At 44.4% G+C, this 17,653-nt stretch overlaps 1 protein-coding gene across 5 annotated transcripts in view; it reads left to right on the forward strand.

Moving 5' to 3' along the window:
- PRR5L (proline rich 5 like) overlaps window positions 1-17,653 on the forward strand; it is a 174,144-nt gene that overhangs the window by 40,073 nt on the left and 116,418 nt on the right. For 2 of the 5 annotated variants that reach the window (XM_084775938.1, XM_084775939.1), the window contains one exon: window positions 8,427-8,559. The exons of 2 other annotated variants lie outside the window; for them this stretch is intronic. The gene's annotated coding sequence lies outside the window, so the exon portion shown is untranslated. Of the gene's footprint in view, window positions 1-8,426; window positions 8,560-8,715; window positions 8,735-17,653 lie in introns of those variants that run through there. One more of the 5 variants, XM_084775944.1, reaches the window with a different exon arrangement.

The raw sequence follows: 17,653 nt of genomic DNA on the forward strand, positions 1-17,653 counted from the left end.
GAGCTCCTCTGTGCTGTTGTTGTTTGGGTTTGTAGTTTGGGTTGACCTGCCTTCTTGATGAGGTGGGAAAGTGTTCAGGAAACCCACAACTCCGAGGCCTGGGAAGGTATCCCAGCTCTGAGGAAAGCTATGCTAGGGCACAGGAGCACAGAAAACAACACAGCTCTGAGAGGAGGCCTCCTCTGCAGATTGCAGCTCCCAGGGCCGGGTTGCTCCAACACCTGCAGAGCTGAGGAGCCTAGAAGCCTGAGCTCCACTCCTTCCCTGGAGTCTTTTTTCTTTTCTTCTTCCCTTCTTCTGATGAGATTATTAACTTCAAAAGAGATTTATTGGAGGGATGAATCCAGGAAAGGAGGAGTGAGTCCAGGAGTGGCTGCCTCCGCTTCTGGGAGAAAACAGCAGTGAACTGGGCAGACTCAGCTTTTGTATAGGGTTTCTTAGGGGGCGGGGCTTGGTAGAGCAGGGATCTCCAGAGTGTGGATTGGTGGGATTACAAGTCCTGAGTTTGGGGAGCTCAGGGATTGGTGAGCTTTCCTGTACAGGGATTGGCCAGTTCTCTTGCTCTGGGATTGGTGGGTTTTAGTGAGAATTTCAGGGATTGGTCAGTTCTCTTGCTCAGGGATTGGTGGGGTTTTGGCCAGACCTTTGATCTCAAAGAAGCATAATCTGGGAAGAGTCCTATTGAGGAGCTAGAGATTGTAGTTACAGAGGTCTGGGGGAAGGAGCTGGGCTGCTGGAGCTTCCTCGGGCTACTTTTCGGCCTTGAGTGGTTATAAATTACATAAAGGGTCCATTGTGAAAGCAGTAGGCTGAAGCAGGAAAGGTTGTGGTTATCATGGTCAGTTCCCACAGCAGAGGCAGTAGGCATTCTGGGGGCAAGAAAGGTGTTGGTACCCATAGCAGTAGGCTGAGGCAGGAATAGTGACCATGGACAGTGTCCGCTAAGGTGCTGACTGGAGTGGCCATTTTGTTTCCTGTCTCCACACCCCCAGGGCAGGAAGAGGAACTGGCAGTGAGCCACTTGAAAGTTTAGTAGCCCTCTGTTCAAAGGCTAGACACAGCTCTTGGGGCGCAAAGTGGGCTGCCACAGCAGGGGGGCCGGTGGGCTATAGGACTGGGGAGGAGGCAGTGGGCCCCTGCAGTTTGGGGGAGCCATCATTCCACAGGGCTGAGGGGAAGCAGTGGATTGGTGTAGTTTGAGCGAAGCAGTGGGCCACCACAGCTTGGACATGGGGTGCAGCAGCTTGGGGGAGGACTACTATCACTGCCCCAGGCCTGGGCACAATGGCTCAGAGCCACTCCCAGGACCCTCTCTGCAGCTGAGACAGTGAGCTGCCCGCAGTTCTCGGCTCTTACAGCTGTGGCCCTGCAGCGATGAAAGACCTATAGTCTGGCCACTTTCCTAAATTAAAGTGTGTGTGTGTGTGTGTGTGTGTGTGTGTGTGTGTGTGTGTATACAAACATGTAATATGTATATATTTTGCATATATGTGTATATACATATATATTTTTAGAGCCATATCCTAAGCCTTTTAAGACTGTCAGAAACTGACCATTTAAAATACATAATACTTTAATTCTTTGAGACTTTCATACATGTGTACAATATATTTTGGTCATAGTCAATCCTGATTCTCTCCTTTACTAATCCCTAGATCTGTCCCCTTTCCCACCATTTCCCAACTTCATGTCCCTTCTTTTTTAAAGTTTGTCCAGTTGTGCTGCCCACATACTCTTGGGTGTGGGGCCACCAGGGGCCACACCCTTAAAGCTGTTTCTCCTGACCTCAGAAGCCATCGACTGCCATAAAAACACCTTTTGTCACTTATCCAGAAGGCAGAGAGTTCTGCAATCCTGGAATTTGCCTACTTTTCAAACAGACTTTCTAAGCACTAGATCCATAAAGATAAACTTAGCCTGTGGAGCATGGTGGTGCACGCCTGTAATCCCAGCGCTCAAGGGAGGCAGAGGCAGGTGGATCTCTGTGAGTTTGAGGCCAGCCTGGTCTACAAATCGAGTCTAGGATAGACAGATACACAGAGAAACCCTGTCTTAATTTTTAAAAATTACATATATATATATGTATATATATATGTATAATTGGCTGCATAAATTTGACTCTATAAGCATCATTCTCAAATATTGCAAAGTTTCCAGTATATTCAGATATGCCCTGTTCCCAGAGAACAAATTCTTACAGAAACTGTACAAATTTCTGTGAAAACTGGATGACTCAGTAATTGTCTCTTAGTTCTGGAAGGATGATATAGGGAGGTAAACATGAACCTGTCTTTTTTTTTTTTTTTTACAAAAGTATAGGTTACAAAATCAAGAAAAGAGGAAGAGTACTCCTTATATGCACAAAGATAACATTTAAAAAAAACAACAATGTTCTAAGCATAGGCCATAAAAACTGTGACCATTCTTCATCACTTCATTTAGGCCTGCATAATTAATTCTCGGGCTTCATCTTGGATTAGCAGTTTTATGACTCTATTTGTTCTGGAAAATTCTCTCTCAGTATGCTGACTCAGTCTTAAAGTTACTTAGGCAATGACATCAGAAACCTGTCCTATGTATCATCGTCCCTTCCATGGATTTCAAAGCACAGGATGAATGTGATCAAATTGCATTGTACACATGTATGAAATTCTCAATGAACTAATTCTTAATGAACTAATGAACTAATGAGGCTACTTAGAAGAGCATTGCGGAGAGCATCTATGTATAACTCCTGTAGATGACATGAGGCAGCAGATCACAGGGTTAGAGATCTGATAGGCATGCATTACAGTGTAGTAGAGAAAAGATAGTGCCTCTGAGACTTATGAAATGCATTTACTTATTTATCTTAAATTATTTTCTTTTCTATTTTGGGGTGTTTTGCCTGCTTGTATGTCTGTGCAGGTATGTTCCTGGTGCCCTGGGTGGGGGCAGGGGTCAGAAAAGATTGTCAGATCCCCTGGAACTAAAATTGTACAGACGTTTGTGAAGCACCATGTGGGAACTAGAAATTGAACTTGGATCCTCTGGAAAAGAGCTGAGCCATCTCTCTAGCCCTGACACGTGAAATGTAATGATACTAAGTTAAAGTACAGCCGATAGGATTACACCAGACCAAGCACCAAGGCAGTGAGGACAACCTTCTAGGAACTTTAGATGATCTTTGAAACTAACCTGTTAATAACATATAACAAGGTATATGAACAAGGTGCTGTGGTGCACTCTTGTAGTCTCAGCACTTGGGAGGCAGAGGCAGGAAGATCTCTGTGAGTTTGAGGCCAGTCTAGTCTACAAAAGAAGTCCTGGACAGCCAAGGCTACACAGAGAAACCCTGTCTTGAAAACAAAAACAAAAACAAAACCCAAAACAAATAAACAAATAAACAAACAAAAAAACAAGACATATGTGGCACAGAGGGCATTAAGCATTTCTTCCTGTTTGACAATGCTTCCTACACAGTATAGAATATCAAATACCAAGTGTGTTTTGACAAGGTAAAAGTACAAATGTGGAACCCTACAACAAATTCTAGTAACTTTCCCAGGAAGTTACTCTGCTCTCCGGAATGCTCTTCTAAGCAGCCTCAACTAAAGTGATCTAGTAACTTCCCAAGATCAGGCTTCTTTGTGTAGACTTGACTGTCCTGGAACTCTCTGTACACCAGGCTGGCCTCAAACTCAGATCTGCCTTCCTCTTGGATTAAAGGCATGAGCCACCATGGCCAGCTCTAGTAATCCTCTTGATCTCATAGTCACTTTGAAATCAAGAGCACTTCTTCTAGAATTTGACTTAGGGAAGTTGTCAAAGATGTTGAAATTTTTGAATGATTGGCTAAGTAGAATCATAGGTCAGTTTCTCAAAGGAAGATTTTGTTCTGTTCAGTAACCAAAGACGTGAAAATTACTTCACATGACTTTAATCTCAACACTTGGGAGGTGCAGATAGGAGGATCAAAATTTCAAAGGCATCCCAGCCATATAGAAACATCTAGAAAATTATTCTGATAAAATACAGATTTTTGAGGGGGGGCTAGGTAGATCACCCATTTTTACAATGTCATATTAAAAGACCAATAATCTAAAAAATTTATCCTTTTAGGAGGACACCATGTTCTAGCTTTGCTTTGAAATACTATTGACATTTAACTTCATTTGCAATAAATCTGTTCAGTCTCAAGCAGCTTGGGGGCATGAATTGAAACAGGAGTTCAGCTGATAAGAGAACAGCAGAAGTAGAATTGTATTCCTGTGTATACAAATTGAAGTGGGAGTTCAGCTGATAAGAGAACAGTAGGAGCAGAACTGTACTCATGTGGATAAAGGACAAAATGTGACTGCACAGTGGTGCTCAGTGTGTGCAGCTTGTGTTAGCCTGGGTTCTCTGAGCAAACAGCCAATGGAACATCAACACAGAAGCAGAGATAGAAACTAAGATACAGATGAATGGTTTGTTTTGGGGAATTGTTCTATGTAAATATGGAAGCTGAGCAGTTCCATAACCTGCTGTTATAGGCCAGATGTTTAATTCAGCATCTTCAGTTGGGAGAACCAGGTGTCTTGGTCCATTGCTGTTGCTATAATGAGAGACATGAGGCTAAGTGATCTTTTTACTTTATGGATTTATTTTTTTTAGATAGGGCAGCACACTGTACCTTAGGGTAGCCTTGAACTCACTATGTAGCAGAGGTTAGCCTCAAACTCCCAGTGTTCTCCCTGCTTAGCTCCCATAGTGCTGGGATAAGAGGCATGAGCCTGCATTAGTGGAACTGTTAGGGTCAAAGCCTGGGCTCTGGTAGCCTTAACAAGATAACTTTGGGTCGAGGTCAGCCTGGCCTACAAAACAAGTCTAGGACAGCCACAGATACACAGAGAAACCCTGTCTCAAAAAACCACACACACACACACACACACACACACACACACACACACACACACACACAAAGATAACTTTGACCACACAGGCCAATTAAACAGACAGTAGTGAAAGCATAGAAGGAGATTATTAGATGTGTCCACACAGGGAGAGAAATGAACAGATCAAGTGACAGCTCCCCCGAGTTCATCCTTAGGGTCCTGATGTGAGGCTTAGGTTTAGAGGGAAGACAAAAGGCATGCATCCCTAAGCAGTCCTTATGAAGGTGTGGCCCTGCCGGACACTAACTCCCTACTGTCTGGGCTCCAGTCTCTCCCACACAGTGGTCTGATCATATCCATTTGAGAGTGGGTGATTTATTAATAACAGAAGTGCGTTTCCTTATATTTCTAGAGGCTGAAAGTCTAAGATCAAGGTTTCAGCAGGCTTGGCCTCTGATAAGGGCTTATCTATGCTTCAGCATGGCACATTAAGTGCTGCCTCCTTGAATTGAAGGAGTATTTCCCTCCAGCCCTCAAAGAAAGTCTCTAGATCCTTCCTGAGGGTGGAGTTCTCAAGGCCAAACTTTTTCCCAAATGACATAGATCCAAGATCCCTTAAGGCTTTGAGGTTTACTTTTCGTTTGTGTTTTTGTTTTTTGAGACAGGGTTTCTGTGTGTAGCCTTGGCTATCCTGGAGTTGCTTTTGTAGACCAGGCTGGCCTCGAACTCACAGAGATCTGCCTGTCTCTGCCTCCCCAGTGCTGGGATTACAGGTGTGCATCTCCACGCCCAGCATCTGAGGTCTACTTTTCCATGTGAATTCCAGAGGGTACATCACAGATTCAAAACAGTGCAAAGAGAGCTGGTGTCAAGCCAGCCCCATGGAAGGTCAGCATAGCTCTGTGGTGGAAGAGAGGACACTTCTCTTTTACAAGCCATGTCAGGGAGGGCAGCAAACTGTTAGGTTTAGATGTGGTGGGTTGTTCAAGATGACCCTTGGGTGGATTACTGTGGCCTGAAAAGTTTATTAGGTGAGTTATTAGTCCATGCACAGACGGAGGGAAAACAGTGTGCAGAGGCGCTGGGGAGAGTTGAGCGCCAGCGTCAGAGACAGCACGGTGGAGTTTCTAAAAAGATCAGTGCCCAAATGGCAGAGGAAGGAGCCTCTTCTAGGCCTTCTCAGGGCTGCTGAGGAAGACAGCAAGAGAGCTTGCAACCAGGCTTTCTGAGTCCCAGGCAAGAGGCAGGGAAGGGAGTGGGGGGCGGATGCTGTGACCTGTACTGTTTAAAGATAGACCTAACTGGGATGACAGGAACGAACAGAGACACACAAAAAAGCTTGGATAGAGTGAGCCAACAGCAGCTTGGAGACTCACAGGCCTCAACTCAATGCACTTTATTGTACACACCATGAAGCGGGAGAAGGGTTAGCTAATCTCTGTAGGAGGCCTCTGTAGGGGAGCAATCTCAGATTGCAGTCCAGTAGGAAGCTGCAATAGATTCTGCCTGCACACACTAAATGGTATAATCTATACTGACACCAGGGGAAGGCTCTGCTGTTCCTCTCAGCCTGACCCAGGGAAGGCTTTGCTATTATATGGGTCTGAGGCACCGGGGTCTCAGTATGGCCGTGCTCATGTCAACAATACACGTTACTGAGGACTTCACCTGCTCCCAACAGGTGAGGAACATAGTGTGGCATCCTTCAGATATAGGCACACTGCCCAGGTGAGTGACCCTGGCAAGGCTGCCAGCTCACAGTGTCCCGGAGGGAGCCTGTCAGCATCTGTGAAAGGCCTGAGCAGAAACTGAAGTCTGACATTTCATTCTCACACTAGTGAAGCGTTAATCCACCTGAAAACACTTCCCAGACTTGTCCACAAATAACAACCGTTTAGTTAAAAACAAAACTGTGCCTTGGGACTCAATTTGAGCTGGTAAATAAAAGTAATGGTCATAGGACTTACGTGCTATCTTAATAAGAGGCGAGTGTAGATAAGGCCTTTGGATAAAGGGCATGGCAAAGATAAGTCGACGTCCTCGTTCCCCCAGGAGAATAAGTGAACTAGATGGTCATTTTTGTGGCATGTAGATTACAGACTCTCTAGCGCCTACTTTCCCTCTCCTAGATATTAAGCCATGCCCCTGTTCTTCTCCCCTTAGGAAAAGGAACAGATAGGCATCAACCATGATTGCTGGAGCACTCAAACCACCTCCTCCCTGCTGTCCACGACCAAGGCAACTTGGAATCATACCATAGCTACACTCCTTGCCAGTTCCTCACTGTATTCTGAATTCTAACACGTACAACAGGTCAGGCTGCCTCACGAGCTGTAAACCTTGCCCCACTGCCCAAAGATCTGTAAGAGTCAGAAACCACCTTCATTCTGTAGCTTTAAAAGGAAGGCCCTCTCCCTCCACCATACCATGCTGCCTAAGGAATGATGCTCTGTCCTTTCTAATGCTCTAGGCTTACACACACACACACACACACACACACACACACACACACACACACACAGACACACACACAGACACACACACACAGACAGACAGACACACACACACACACACACACACACACACACACACACACACACACACACGGTGGTCATGGGGTTTTTGAGACAGGGCTTCTCTGTGTAGCCCTGGCTATCCTGGAACCTGCTCTGTAGACAAGGCTGGTCTTGAACTCACAGCGATCCTCCAGCTTCTGCCTGGGATTAAAGGCATGCACCACCACTGCCCGGCCCTGAAATGATTTTTTTTCATACAATATATCCTGATTATAGTTTCCCCTCCCTCCACACCTTCCAGTTCCTCCCCATCTTCCTTCCCCTCTGGATTCCTGTCCTTTCTGTCCTATTAGAATAGAATAGGTTTCTAAGAGATAATAACCAAACATAACAAAATAAAATATAAGGAGACAAAACAAAAGCTTTCATATTAAAGTTAGACATGGCAACCAAGCAGAAGGAAAGGAGTCCCAAGAGTAGGCAAAAGAGTCAGAGACCCACTCATACTCATAGTCAGAAGTCACATAAAAATATTAAGCTAAACCAGGCACTTGGGAGGCAGAGGCAGGTGGATCTCTGTGAGTTTGAGGCCAACCTGGTCTACAGAGAGAGTTCCACGACAGTAGAGCTGTTACACAGAGAAACCCTGCTCAAAAAGCAAAAAACAATAAAACAAAACAACAAAATGCAAACAACAAAAATATAGCTGGGCAGTGGTGGTGCACACCTTTAATCCCAGCACTTGGGAGGCAGAGGCAGGTGGATCTCTGTGAGTTCCAGGCCAGCCTGGTCTACAAAGTGAGTCCAGGACAGCCAAGGCTACACAGAGAAACCTTGTCTCAAAAAACCAAAAAAATAATTTTTTTAAAAAAATTAAGCTAAACAGCTATAATATATACACAGAGGACCTAGTGTAGACCTCTGCAGGCCCTGTACTTACTGCTTCCATCTCTGAGTTCACAGGAGCCTTGCGTAGCTGACTCAGAGGGTCTTGTTCTCCTGGTGTCATCCATCCCCTCTGTCCCTTATGACATTTCTGTGTCCTCTTTTGCAGTATTCCCAGAGCTCTGAGGAGAAGGATTTGATGGAGACCTCTAGTATAATCTTTCATTCTGCATAATGTGTGACTGTGAGTCTCTGCTGCAGGAGGAAGCCTCTCGGATGATGACTGTATAAGGCGCTAATCTGTGAGTGTAACAGAACAACATTTGGAATCATTTTATTGTGTACATATGTATGTATGTACTTTTTAAAAAAAGATTAGTCATGTTTGGTTTTGCCCTAGGTCTCTGGGCTATCTAGGTCCTGGTTCTTGGATAACCAAGCAATGTCAGGCACGGCTTCCTCCTCAAAGAGTGGACTGTAAGTGAAGTCAGACATTGGTTGCCTAGTCCCACAGATCCTGCACCACCACCACTGTGGCCCTAGTACATCTTGTAGGCAGGGCTGATTGTAGAGCAAGGGTTTTGTGGTTGGGTTGGTGTCCCCATTCTCTTTCTAAGCCTGCACAGTATCTTCCTACACCAAAGAGACTAGAATGCAGGGATGAAGGCTCTACGTAGGCATTAGCACGACTTCTCCTTGCTCAGTGAGTTGTGCAGACTTTGTTCTCCGCAACGCAGCCCTGCTGTCAGATTGCAGAGAGCAACCTTTTGTCTTAGCATCAGCCATGGTTGTTTGGGGATTTCCATGGGATGTCATCTTGGCTGACAGCTCAATTAAATGCAACCCAGTTCTCTCCACTGAAAGCCTTGCCTGACTATAAGAGATGGGCCAGTTGAGACTCTGTATCCTCCATTACTAGGAGTCCTCACTAGGGTCACCTTCATAAATTCACTCCGTTTCCACACCACCCCCAGGTGGCCCCCAACTGCAGCCATCCCTCCCTGAACTTTCTTCTTCCACCTGATCTCTCCCACTCTTGTCCCTATCCACTCCTAGTCCACCCATAAAACCTATTTTACTTCCCCTCTCAACCATCCTTTCTACCTAACCTCTCTAGGTCTACGATTACAGCTTGATTATCATTTACTTAATGGCTAGTATCCATTTATAGTGACTTCATACCATATTCGTGTTTCTGGGTCTGAGTTGCCTCACTCAGGATGATCTTTTTTTCTGGTTCGATCCATTTCTCTGCAAATTTTATGGTTTCATTCTTTTAAACGACTGAATAGTACTCTGTTTTGTAAATGTGCCCCATTTTTTATCCATTCTTCAGTTGAGGGCATCTAGATTGTTTCCAGTTTTTGGCTAGTATGAGTAAATCCATAATGAACATGGTTGAGCAAGTGTTCTTGTGGTAAGATGGAAGTCCTTTGAGTATATGCCCAAGAGTGGTATATATGGGTCTTGAGGAAGATCAATGTTCAGTTTTCTGAGGAATATTGATTTCTACAGTGGCTGTACAAGTTTGCCCTTCCACTAACAATGGAGGAGCATTCCCCTTACTTTACATCCTCACCAGCATGAGCTGTTTTTGATCCTAGTCACTCTGACAGGTATAAGATGGAAGTTGTTTTCATTTGCATTTCCCTGATGACTAACAATGCTGAACATTTCTTTAAGTGTCTGCCAGTCATTTGAGGTTCCCTTATTGAGAATTCCCTGTTTAGCTCTGTACTCCATTTTAAAATTATGTTTAAAAATATGTATGTTCTCTTGAGTTCTTTATATATTTTGGAAACTAGTCCTCTGTCCTCTGTAGGCTGTTGTTTTGTCCTTTTGACAGTGTCCTTTGCCTTACATAAGCTTTTCAGTTTCATGAGGTCCCATTTATTAATCATTGATTTTAATGCCTGTGCTATTCAGCAAGTCTTCTGTGCCAATGAGTTCAAGGCTATTCCCTGATTTCTCTTCTATCACAGTTAGGGTATCTGGTTTTATGTTGAGGTCTTTGATCTCCTTGGACTTGAGTTTTGTGCAGGGTGATAAATATGAGTTTATTTGCATTCCTCTGCATGCAGACAGCCAATATGATAGCACCATTTGTTGAAGATGCTGTCTATTTTCCATTATGTAACTGTGTCTTCTTCATCAAAAATCAGGGGCTGGGATTTATGTCTTCAGTTCCAGTCCATTGACCAATGTATCTGTTTTTAATGCCAATACCATGTGGACTTTTTTTTATTACTATAGCTAGGTAGTACAGCTTGAAGCCAGGGACGGTGATACCTCCAACAGTTCTTTTATTGTACAGGATTGTTTTAGCTATTCTGGGTTTTTTGTTTCATTTGTTTGTTTGTTTGTTTTCCCATATAAAGTTGACAATTGTCCTTTCAAGGTCTGTAAAGAATTGTGTTGTATTTTGATTGGAATTGTTTGAATCTGTAGATTGCTTTTGACAGGATGATAATTTTTACTATGCTAATTCTACTGATCCATGAGCATAGGAGACCTTTCTATCTTCTGATATCTTCTTCAGTTTTTTTCTTCAAAGACTTAAAGTTCTTGCCATACAAATCTTTCACTTGCTTGGTTAGAGTCACACCAAGATATTCTGTATTATTTGAGGCAACAAATTGAAACAACAAAAAAGTGTTGTTTCCCTGATTTTTTTCTGTCTGTTATTTGTACGTAGGAGAACTATTGATTTTTTAAATTCAATCTTGCATTCCACCACTCTGCCTCTTTCATTTCAGTCTCTGACATAATGGTGCTGAAACCAAAGGCAGAGGACAAGATAACTACATGTAGATGACATCTTAACTTGGTGCCATCATAAGTAGCCGGCACGGCTACACAGCCCCATATGCAGAGGAGTTACAGCTGCTGAGTTCTCCTGGGAGGCTCTGCTTGTGGGCTGGTAAGACCTGCTACGAAAAGTCATATGTTCAAAGTCTTTTTGCCCTCACATTTTGCCCTCTTGTTTCTTGTATTACAACCAAAGTAAAGCGTTTCCCTATTTTCAGACTGGAAAACTGCAGTTAGGCAAGATTAAGGATTTCACACGCTACCATAGAGCTATGTGGCTTGCTCGGCTTCATTAATAGCTCCATGCAATTGCAGCTTTGTCTTTCTACAGGGCTGCTTTTTTGCAAATGGATGTACATTGATGGGGCTTCTTACAGGGTTTCTATCACCCTCAAAGCTAGTGGTATTTACTTAACAGTGAACACAAGACCAGGAGGAAGAATCTCAGCTCAGAGATGTCTGTGATTTATACAGTGGATAACTGCAGACACTTTTCTAGGTTGTTGAGTTTTAAGAATGACAAGTGAGGGCTGGAGAGTTGGCTCAGAAGATACAAGTACCTCAGGCCAGCCAGTGGTAAGCCATGCCTTTAATCCAAGAGCTCAGGAGGCAGAGGCAGGCAGATCTCTGCGAGCTCAAGGCCAGCCAGGGCTACACACACACACACACACACACACACACACACACACACACACACACACACACACCTGTCTTGGGGAAAAAAAAAGGAAGTTAAAAGTAGCATATTTAGGTGTCAAGTTGATAAGGGGTTGACATAACAGTTAATGTTTATGAAGTTGATTGGATACGGAGTCATCTAGTCACCTTTGGGTGTGTTGTAGGGTTTCCCCAGACAGATTTAAGCGAGGCGGGAAGATCCACTGTGCCTGTGGATGGCGCTCTTATATGGGCTGGAGTGTTAAACTGAATAAAAAGGGAAAGGGCAAAGGAATAGACTGATAAACCCCAGAATTCATTTCTCTCTGCTCCTGACCAGATGCTATGTGCCTGGGTACCACACGCTCTGCCACTATGACTTCCGGAACTTCAATGGATTGTTGCCTCACAATCTGAGCTAGATTAGCCCTTCCTTTCTCCAGTCTTTGCATAGCTATTGTTGGCTATCTAATGACAGGAAGATGACAAAAGACTAACGCAGGTAGGCTCATGTTTGTTTGTGTTTGGTTTTGTTTTTCTCTCCCAATGACTTAAAGTTAAGAGAGCTATATATAGAAATAGATATCCGCCAGGCATGGTGGCACACGCCTTTAATCTGTTATGAACAATTCTCCCAGCAACCTTTCTAGCACCTTCCAGCACTTTGAAAACTAGCTAACTAACTAACTAACTAACTAAAACAACAACAACAACAACAATCCTGGGCACCACCGTGCCCAGAGGAATTCATTTTAGTTATAGCCAAAGTAAGATTTGATTATTAAACGGGAAGTGGGGACAGAGAGTGATGGCTAAGCTGCTAATGAGGCTAGCAATGGCCAGCAGTGGCCAAGGTCAAGGACATCCCATCCCAAGAAAGCTTCATGTTGGGGTGCAGAGGCAGGCAGAGTCCATATGATGGATGTTAGCATGTCTTTGGATCATGAGACCACCCTTGTGTTCTAGTACCCTTTTAGCATAGTAAGAGTCTGAGCTCAGGATTAGGTCCTGACTGCACGTCTTCCTGGCTGTGTGACTTTGAGCTAACGAGCTTTCAGGCAGAAGTTCTATGGACGCAGTCAGGAGGCAGAGGCAGGGCTGGGTGTGGCGCACGCCTTTAATCCCAGCACTCAGGAGGCAGAGGCAGGCAGATCGCTGTAAATTCAAGGTTAGCTTGGTCTACAAAGTGAGTCCAAGACAGCCAAGGATACACAGGGAAACCCTATCTTGAAAAAACAAGCAAACAAACAAGCAAAAAAGAAAAAAGGAAACAAAGAAAGAAAAAGAAAGGAAAGGCAGGAAGGGAGGAAGGAAGGAAGCCAAATTCATTGAGAGGTGCTGTTTATTGTGGGGGTTACAGGACTTGTTCATATCAAATACGCTGAGGTTGCAGGATAGAGTAACTGAGCCAAGGCGGCAGCCACAGCGTCTGGAAGGATCCCCCACTCACGCACTGTATTCAGTTCAACCCAGGCTTTGATAATGTGTTTCAGTTTATTGTCAGGATTTATAAACCAGAACCTGTTACAGAGTCTGGATTTGGGGCTTCTCTGGAAACACGTGATGGGCTTTGGGAATCTTGGGTCTGCCTGCCCTGTAGCTCAAGCTGCCAAATTGAAGGGCAGTACACACTGTCTGGGTCAGCACAGTTTCTTCTTTGCTGTTACTGGAGCACCTGCAGCCACGTTAGTTTCGCACTATGGAAGTTTCGCAGTGGAAGAGGTGCTGTTATTCTCCCCCAGGAAACCGAGGACCACATGAATAGGTTCTGGCTCTCAACCCCTGGCATTCTGGCTTCCAGTCTGCTTTAAAGCCCTCTACTAACACGTCTTTGCAGGCTTTGACAAGTGTGTCCCTGCCTTGGAAGGACAAAGAACAGATAGGGGAACTTCCCTGATGCCTTCTGCCACACACTGGAAACATCAACCTGTACAGCGCCTTTCCTAGGCAAACAGCAGGCCAGCAGGGAAAATGCTGGCTTTCCTTCTTGCTCTAAATAAGTTGAACTTGAGCTGAGAGCAGGATACTGAAAGGACCAAGTAAGACTTGGCAATGTCTTTGGGGACCTCAGAGCCAGCTGTAGTGAATAAGCACGCTTACCTCTCTTGGAAAAGAGAAAATTTAATTATGTTTAGCCTGCAATCTAACTTTTACTCGAAACATTAGCCCAGTAACATGTGCAAACCGTTTGGAGACAGTGGAGCTGGGTCACTAACAGGAACCGAGACACTCAACGTCTACAGTGTCGCCAGGCTACCTGAGCCCCCTCGACCACCCAGTTCATATGTGACAAATGGAGCCTGTCTTACAAAGAGAAATTAATTTTTTCAGGCTATTATGCTCAACAGCCTTGGGAAACTGAGCCATTTTTATATTCTGGTGCCCAAGGGAGAGTCATACTTGGAAACCTCCATAGTTCAGAGGCAGAATGAGTAACGGCTGCTGTGGGTGTGTGGCATGGTACCCGCAAGCCATAAACTGAAGATGCTCATTGAACACTTCCACTTCCCTGTGCCCAGAGGAGTGCATGTGACACTGGGTGGTTAAGGTGGTTTTAAGATTCTACCACAGTGCTTGAGAGTGGACTTAAATAGGCTGAAGCTAGGGCTCTGGACCCAGCAGGGGCTGTGGTCAGAATCAGAGAGCATTAAAACATCACTAAGCTCTGAAGTCAGAATCTGGCCAAATAACTGTGAACAAATGACCCCATGAACCAATGATCACTCCTCTCCACAGAGCATTCCCCATAAGCACCGGCTCCTGCTCTTGCCACCATCTTGGATAAGTCACTTCCACCTGAAAATATGGACCAGGAAACAGAACTGAGAAGGAGTGAGGAGGTTGAAAGAGAAAGCCCTGCCCTGTGAGAAGAGGGAGGAGCCCAGGTTCCAATATAAAGAAACAGCTTTAAAAAATCTCCAATGGAACCAGGCATGGTAGCGCATGCCTTTAATCCTGGCACTCGGGAGACAGAGGCAGGCGGATCGCTTTGAGTTCAAGGCCAGCCTGGTCTACAAAGTGAGTCCAGGACAGCCAGAGCTGTTACACAGAGAAACTCTGCCTTGAAAAACAAAACAAAACAAACAAACAAACAAACAAACAAATCTCCTATTGTGCCGGGTGTAGTGGCACACACTTAATTCCAGCACTTGGGAGATAGAGGCAGGCAGATCTCTGAGTTTGAGGTCAGCCTGGTCTACAGAGGAGTTCCAAGACAGCCGGGGTTACAAAGAGAAAACTTGTCTCTAAAATAACACCAAATAAAAGCCAGGCACGGTGGTGCATGACTGTAATCTCAGCACTCAGGGAGGCAAAGGCAGGCAGATCTCTGAGGTGGAGGAGTACTAGTACTAGTAGTAATAATAATAATAATAAACCAAGCCTTGGGCGCTGTTAGAATGTGCAGTGCTACCCAGCCCTGGACAGTCCCAGCCCCCTGCTTTGATCTATGTTTTCTGCAGAATGTGAAGAATGCCAATTAACCCTCTTATCTGAGTCAAACACTTCCCGATTTGATTTCACTGATAAAACCATCCTAAATGGAGAGCCCTCAGAATACCAAAGTGGGCAATTCCTGAGGGGTTGATCTGGAGAGGACAGTGCAGTGGATGCTTCCTCCAGCCCTGTGAGTCTATACCGGCATCACCCACTCTTTCCCACTACAGTTTTGCTTGGAAACCCACTTTCTCTCTCCTATTAAACAGGGCTACCCTTCAGTATGGAATAGAAAAAAAAAAAACAATAAAACTCTTCCTCCAGGATCAAATGACTTGGCAACTTTGTTCCTACCCCTACCCCCACCCCCATCATCTCTATGTGAAACCTGGCAGGTGCTTTTAAATACCAGCCAGGCATTGTATATTACACCCTGATGAAAACTCCTTCAGAACACATGAACGGATTCCAGGAAGTGCATTGTGCATTACTGAGTTGAAAACAAGAACAATGTTGTTTTAGTAGAGGGCATTGTTTTGTGAAAGAGGAGTCTTTTTTTTTTCCATTTATGTTTTTATTGTGGGGAGGGATGGTGCATCTATCATGTATGGAGGTCAATGAACAGGCTGTAGGAATTGCTTCCCTTCTTCTACCATGTGGGCCCAGGTTGTCAGGCCTTGTGACATGCACCTTGACCCACTGAGCCATCTCAGCCACAAAAAGGATTTTTAAAGCTCACAACTGAGACTCACAAGTTAAAGTGAAGGCCTAATCTATTGAAAGGCAAAGACTCCACATGATTCTTCCAAGACCAGGCAATGATCAGCTCTATAGTTTGGCTCAGAATTAATCAAATAAAGTCAGAACACCATTCCCAGTTGCTTCATCAGGAAAGAAGAGAAAAGGAAAAAAAGGAAGAGAGGGAGGTGAAAAGGGAGGGAGGGAGGGAGGGAGGAATACAAAAGACAGAAGATGAGGAGAAAAGAAGAGAGAAAGGCTGGCATTGAACCTGAGTCCTCTTGAAGAACAGCTAATGCTCTTAACCGCTGAGCATTTCTCCAGCCCCAAGACTGATATTTAAAGTCAATCTAGCCGGCCGTGGTGGCACATGCCTTTAATCCCAGCACTCGGGAGGCAGAGGCAGGTGGATATCTATGGGTTCAAAGCCAGGCTGGTCTACAGAGTGAGTCCAAGACAGCCAAGGCTACCCAGAGAAACTCTGTCTCAAACAACACAACAAAAAAGAAGAAAAAGAAAAACAAGAAGAAGAAGAAGAAGAGAGAAAGAAGGAAGCAATGAAAAGAAGGCAAAAAACTATAGCTCAAAATCTTTAATGCCAGGAGTGTAAGATTCAAATATTTAGAATTTTTGCATTAGAGTTCACAGCGCATAGTTTGTTGCCTGCTTGCTGTGCAGGCCTGTAATCTCCACGAAGCACGTAAGCACATACTGTAAGATATTTATGTAGGTATTATTATTATTCGAAGTGGGACCCCATGGGCAGCTTCCATGCTAACCAGCATTCAGGCAATGTTATATCAGAAAAAAATCTCACTGCAAACAGGCTATTTTAAATGCTTCAGATACCTTAACCTTTGAGAGACATTGAATGCTTTGCTAAAGGTCAGAAGTGAGTTTTCACTGGTGAGATCCATAGTGTGTTAATGAATGTTAGAATGATCTCAATCATTCTCCATAAATGGTATTCACAATCATATACTAGCCAAATGTCCTGCCTCTGCTGACTTGACCCAGGGGGAAATATATATATATGAAGTGTTTGGCCCCTTTTGTGGCTATTTGGATAATTTCTTCTCTGCTGTAAGCAGTGCCCACAAACCTGCCTCTGAAATGTGGTTTCAGTAGCTTGGAGACCTAAACATGCAAAGTGGCTGGTTTAGCAGCTACAAAAGCAGAGCAAGAACTTGGCTAAGCGTGCAAGACAATTTGTAGAAACTTTCTGCTAATCTGCATTTCGTGGAAGAGTGGATGGAGACTTGGTTTTAGGTTGTGGGGGCTTGCCTGCTCTATCCAAGTTTAGACTGACACTCACTGTTTATCAAAAAGAGCCCAGAGCAATACTCGTGGGTGCTGTGTGTGGCCCTCACAGAGACACAATCCTAGTATGATTGTCATTTAATGCTGAGGGAGCAGATGTGTCTGCACAACTTGAGTCACTTGTTCAGGTACACAGAAAGAAGATGGAAACTGTGCTTATTTGGTTCTAAAGCCTTGTTTTTCTGCCATGCCAAACAAGTTTCCTGTTGGCAGGAAACTTTGACAATATATGACCGTGTGTCATAGCTTAATGTTATCACGTGAAGAAAACCATAGGAGGCTTTGCCATATCCCTTCCAGACTTATTCACATACATATGTAGATGACACTGGACAGTTGTGTAGTAGGGCTGGCTGGCTTACCGTGACATAAATACCTCTTCATAGCCTTCAACATCACTAGCATTGCTTTTCAAGCAGACCCACTAGCCTGGCCTAC

Source organism: Acomys minous, assembly GCF_964271855.1.
Source record: "Acomys minous genome assembly, chromosome: 3".
Classification (NCBI taxonomy): Eukaryota; Metazoa; Chordata; class Mammalia; order Rodentia; family Muridae; genus Acomys; species Acomys minous.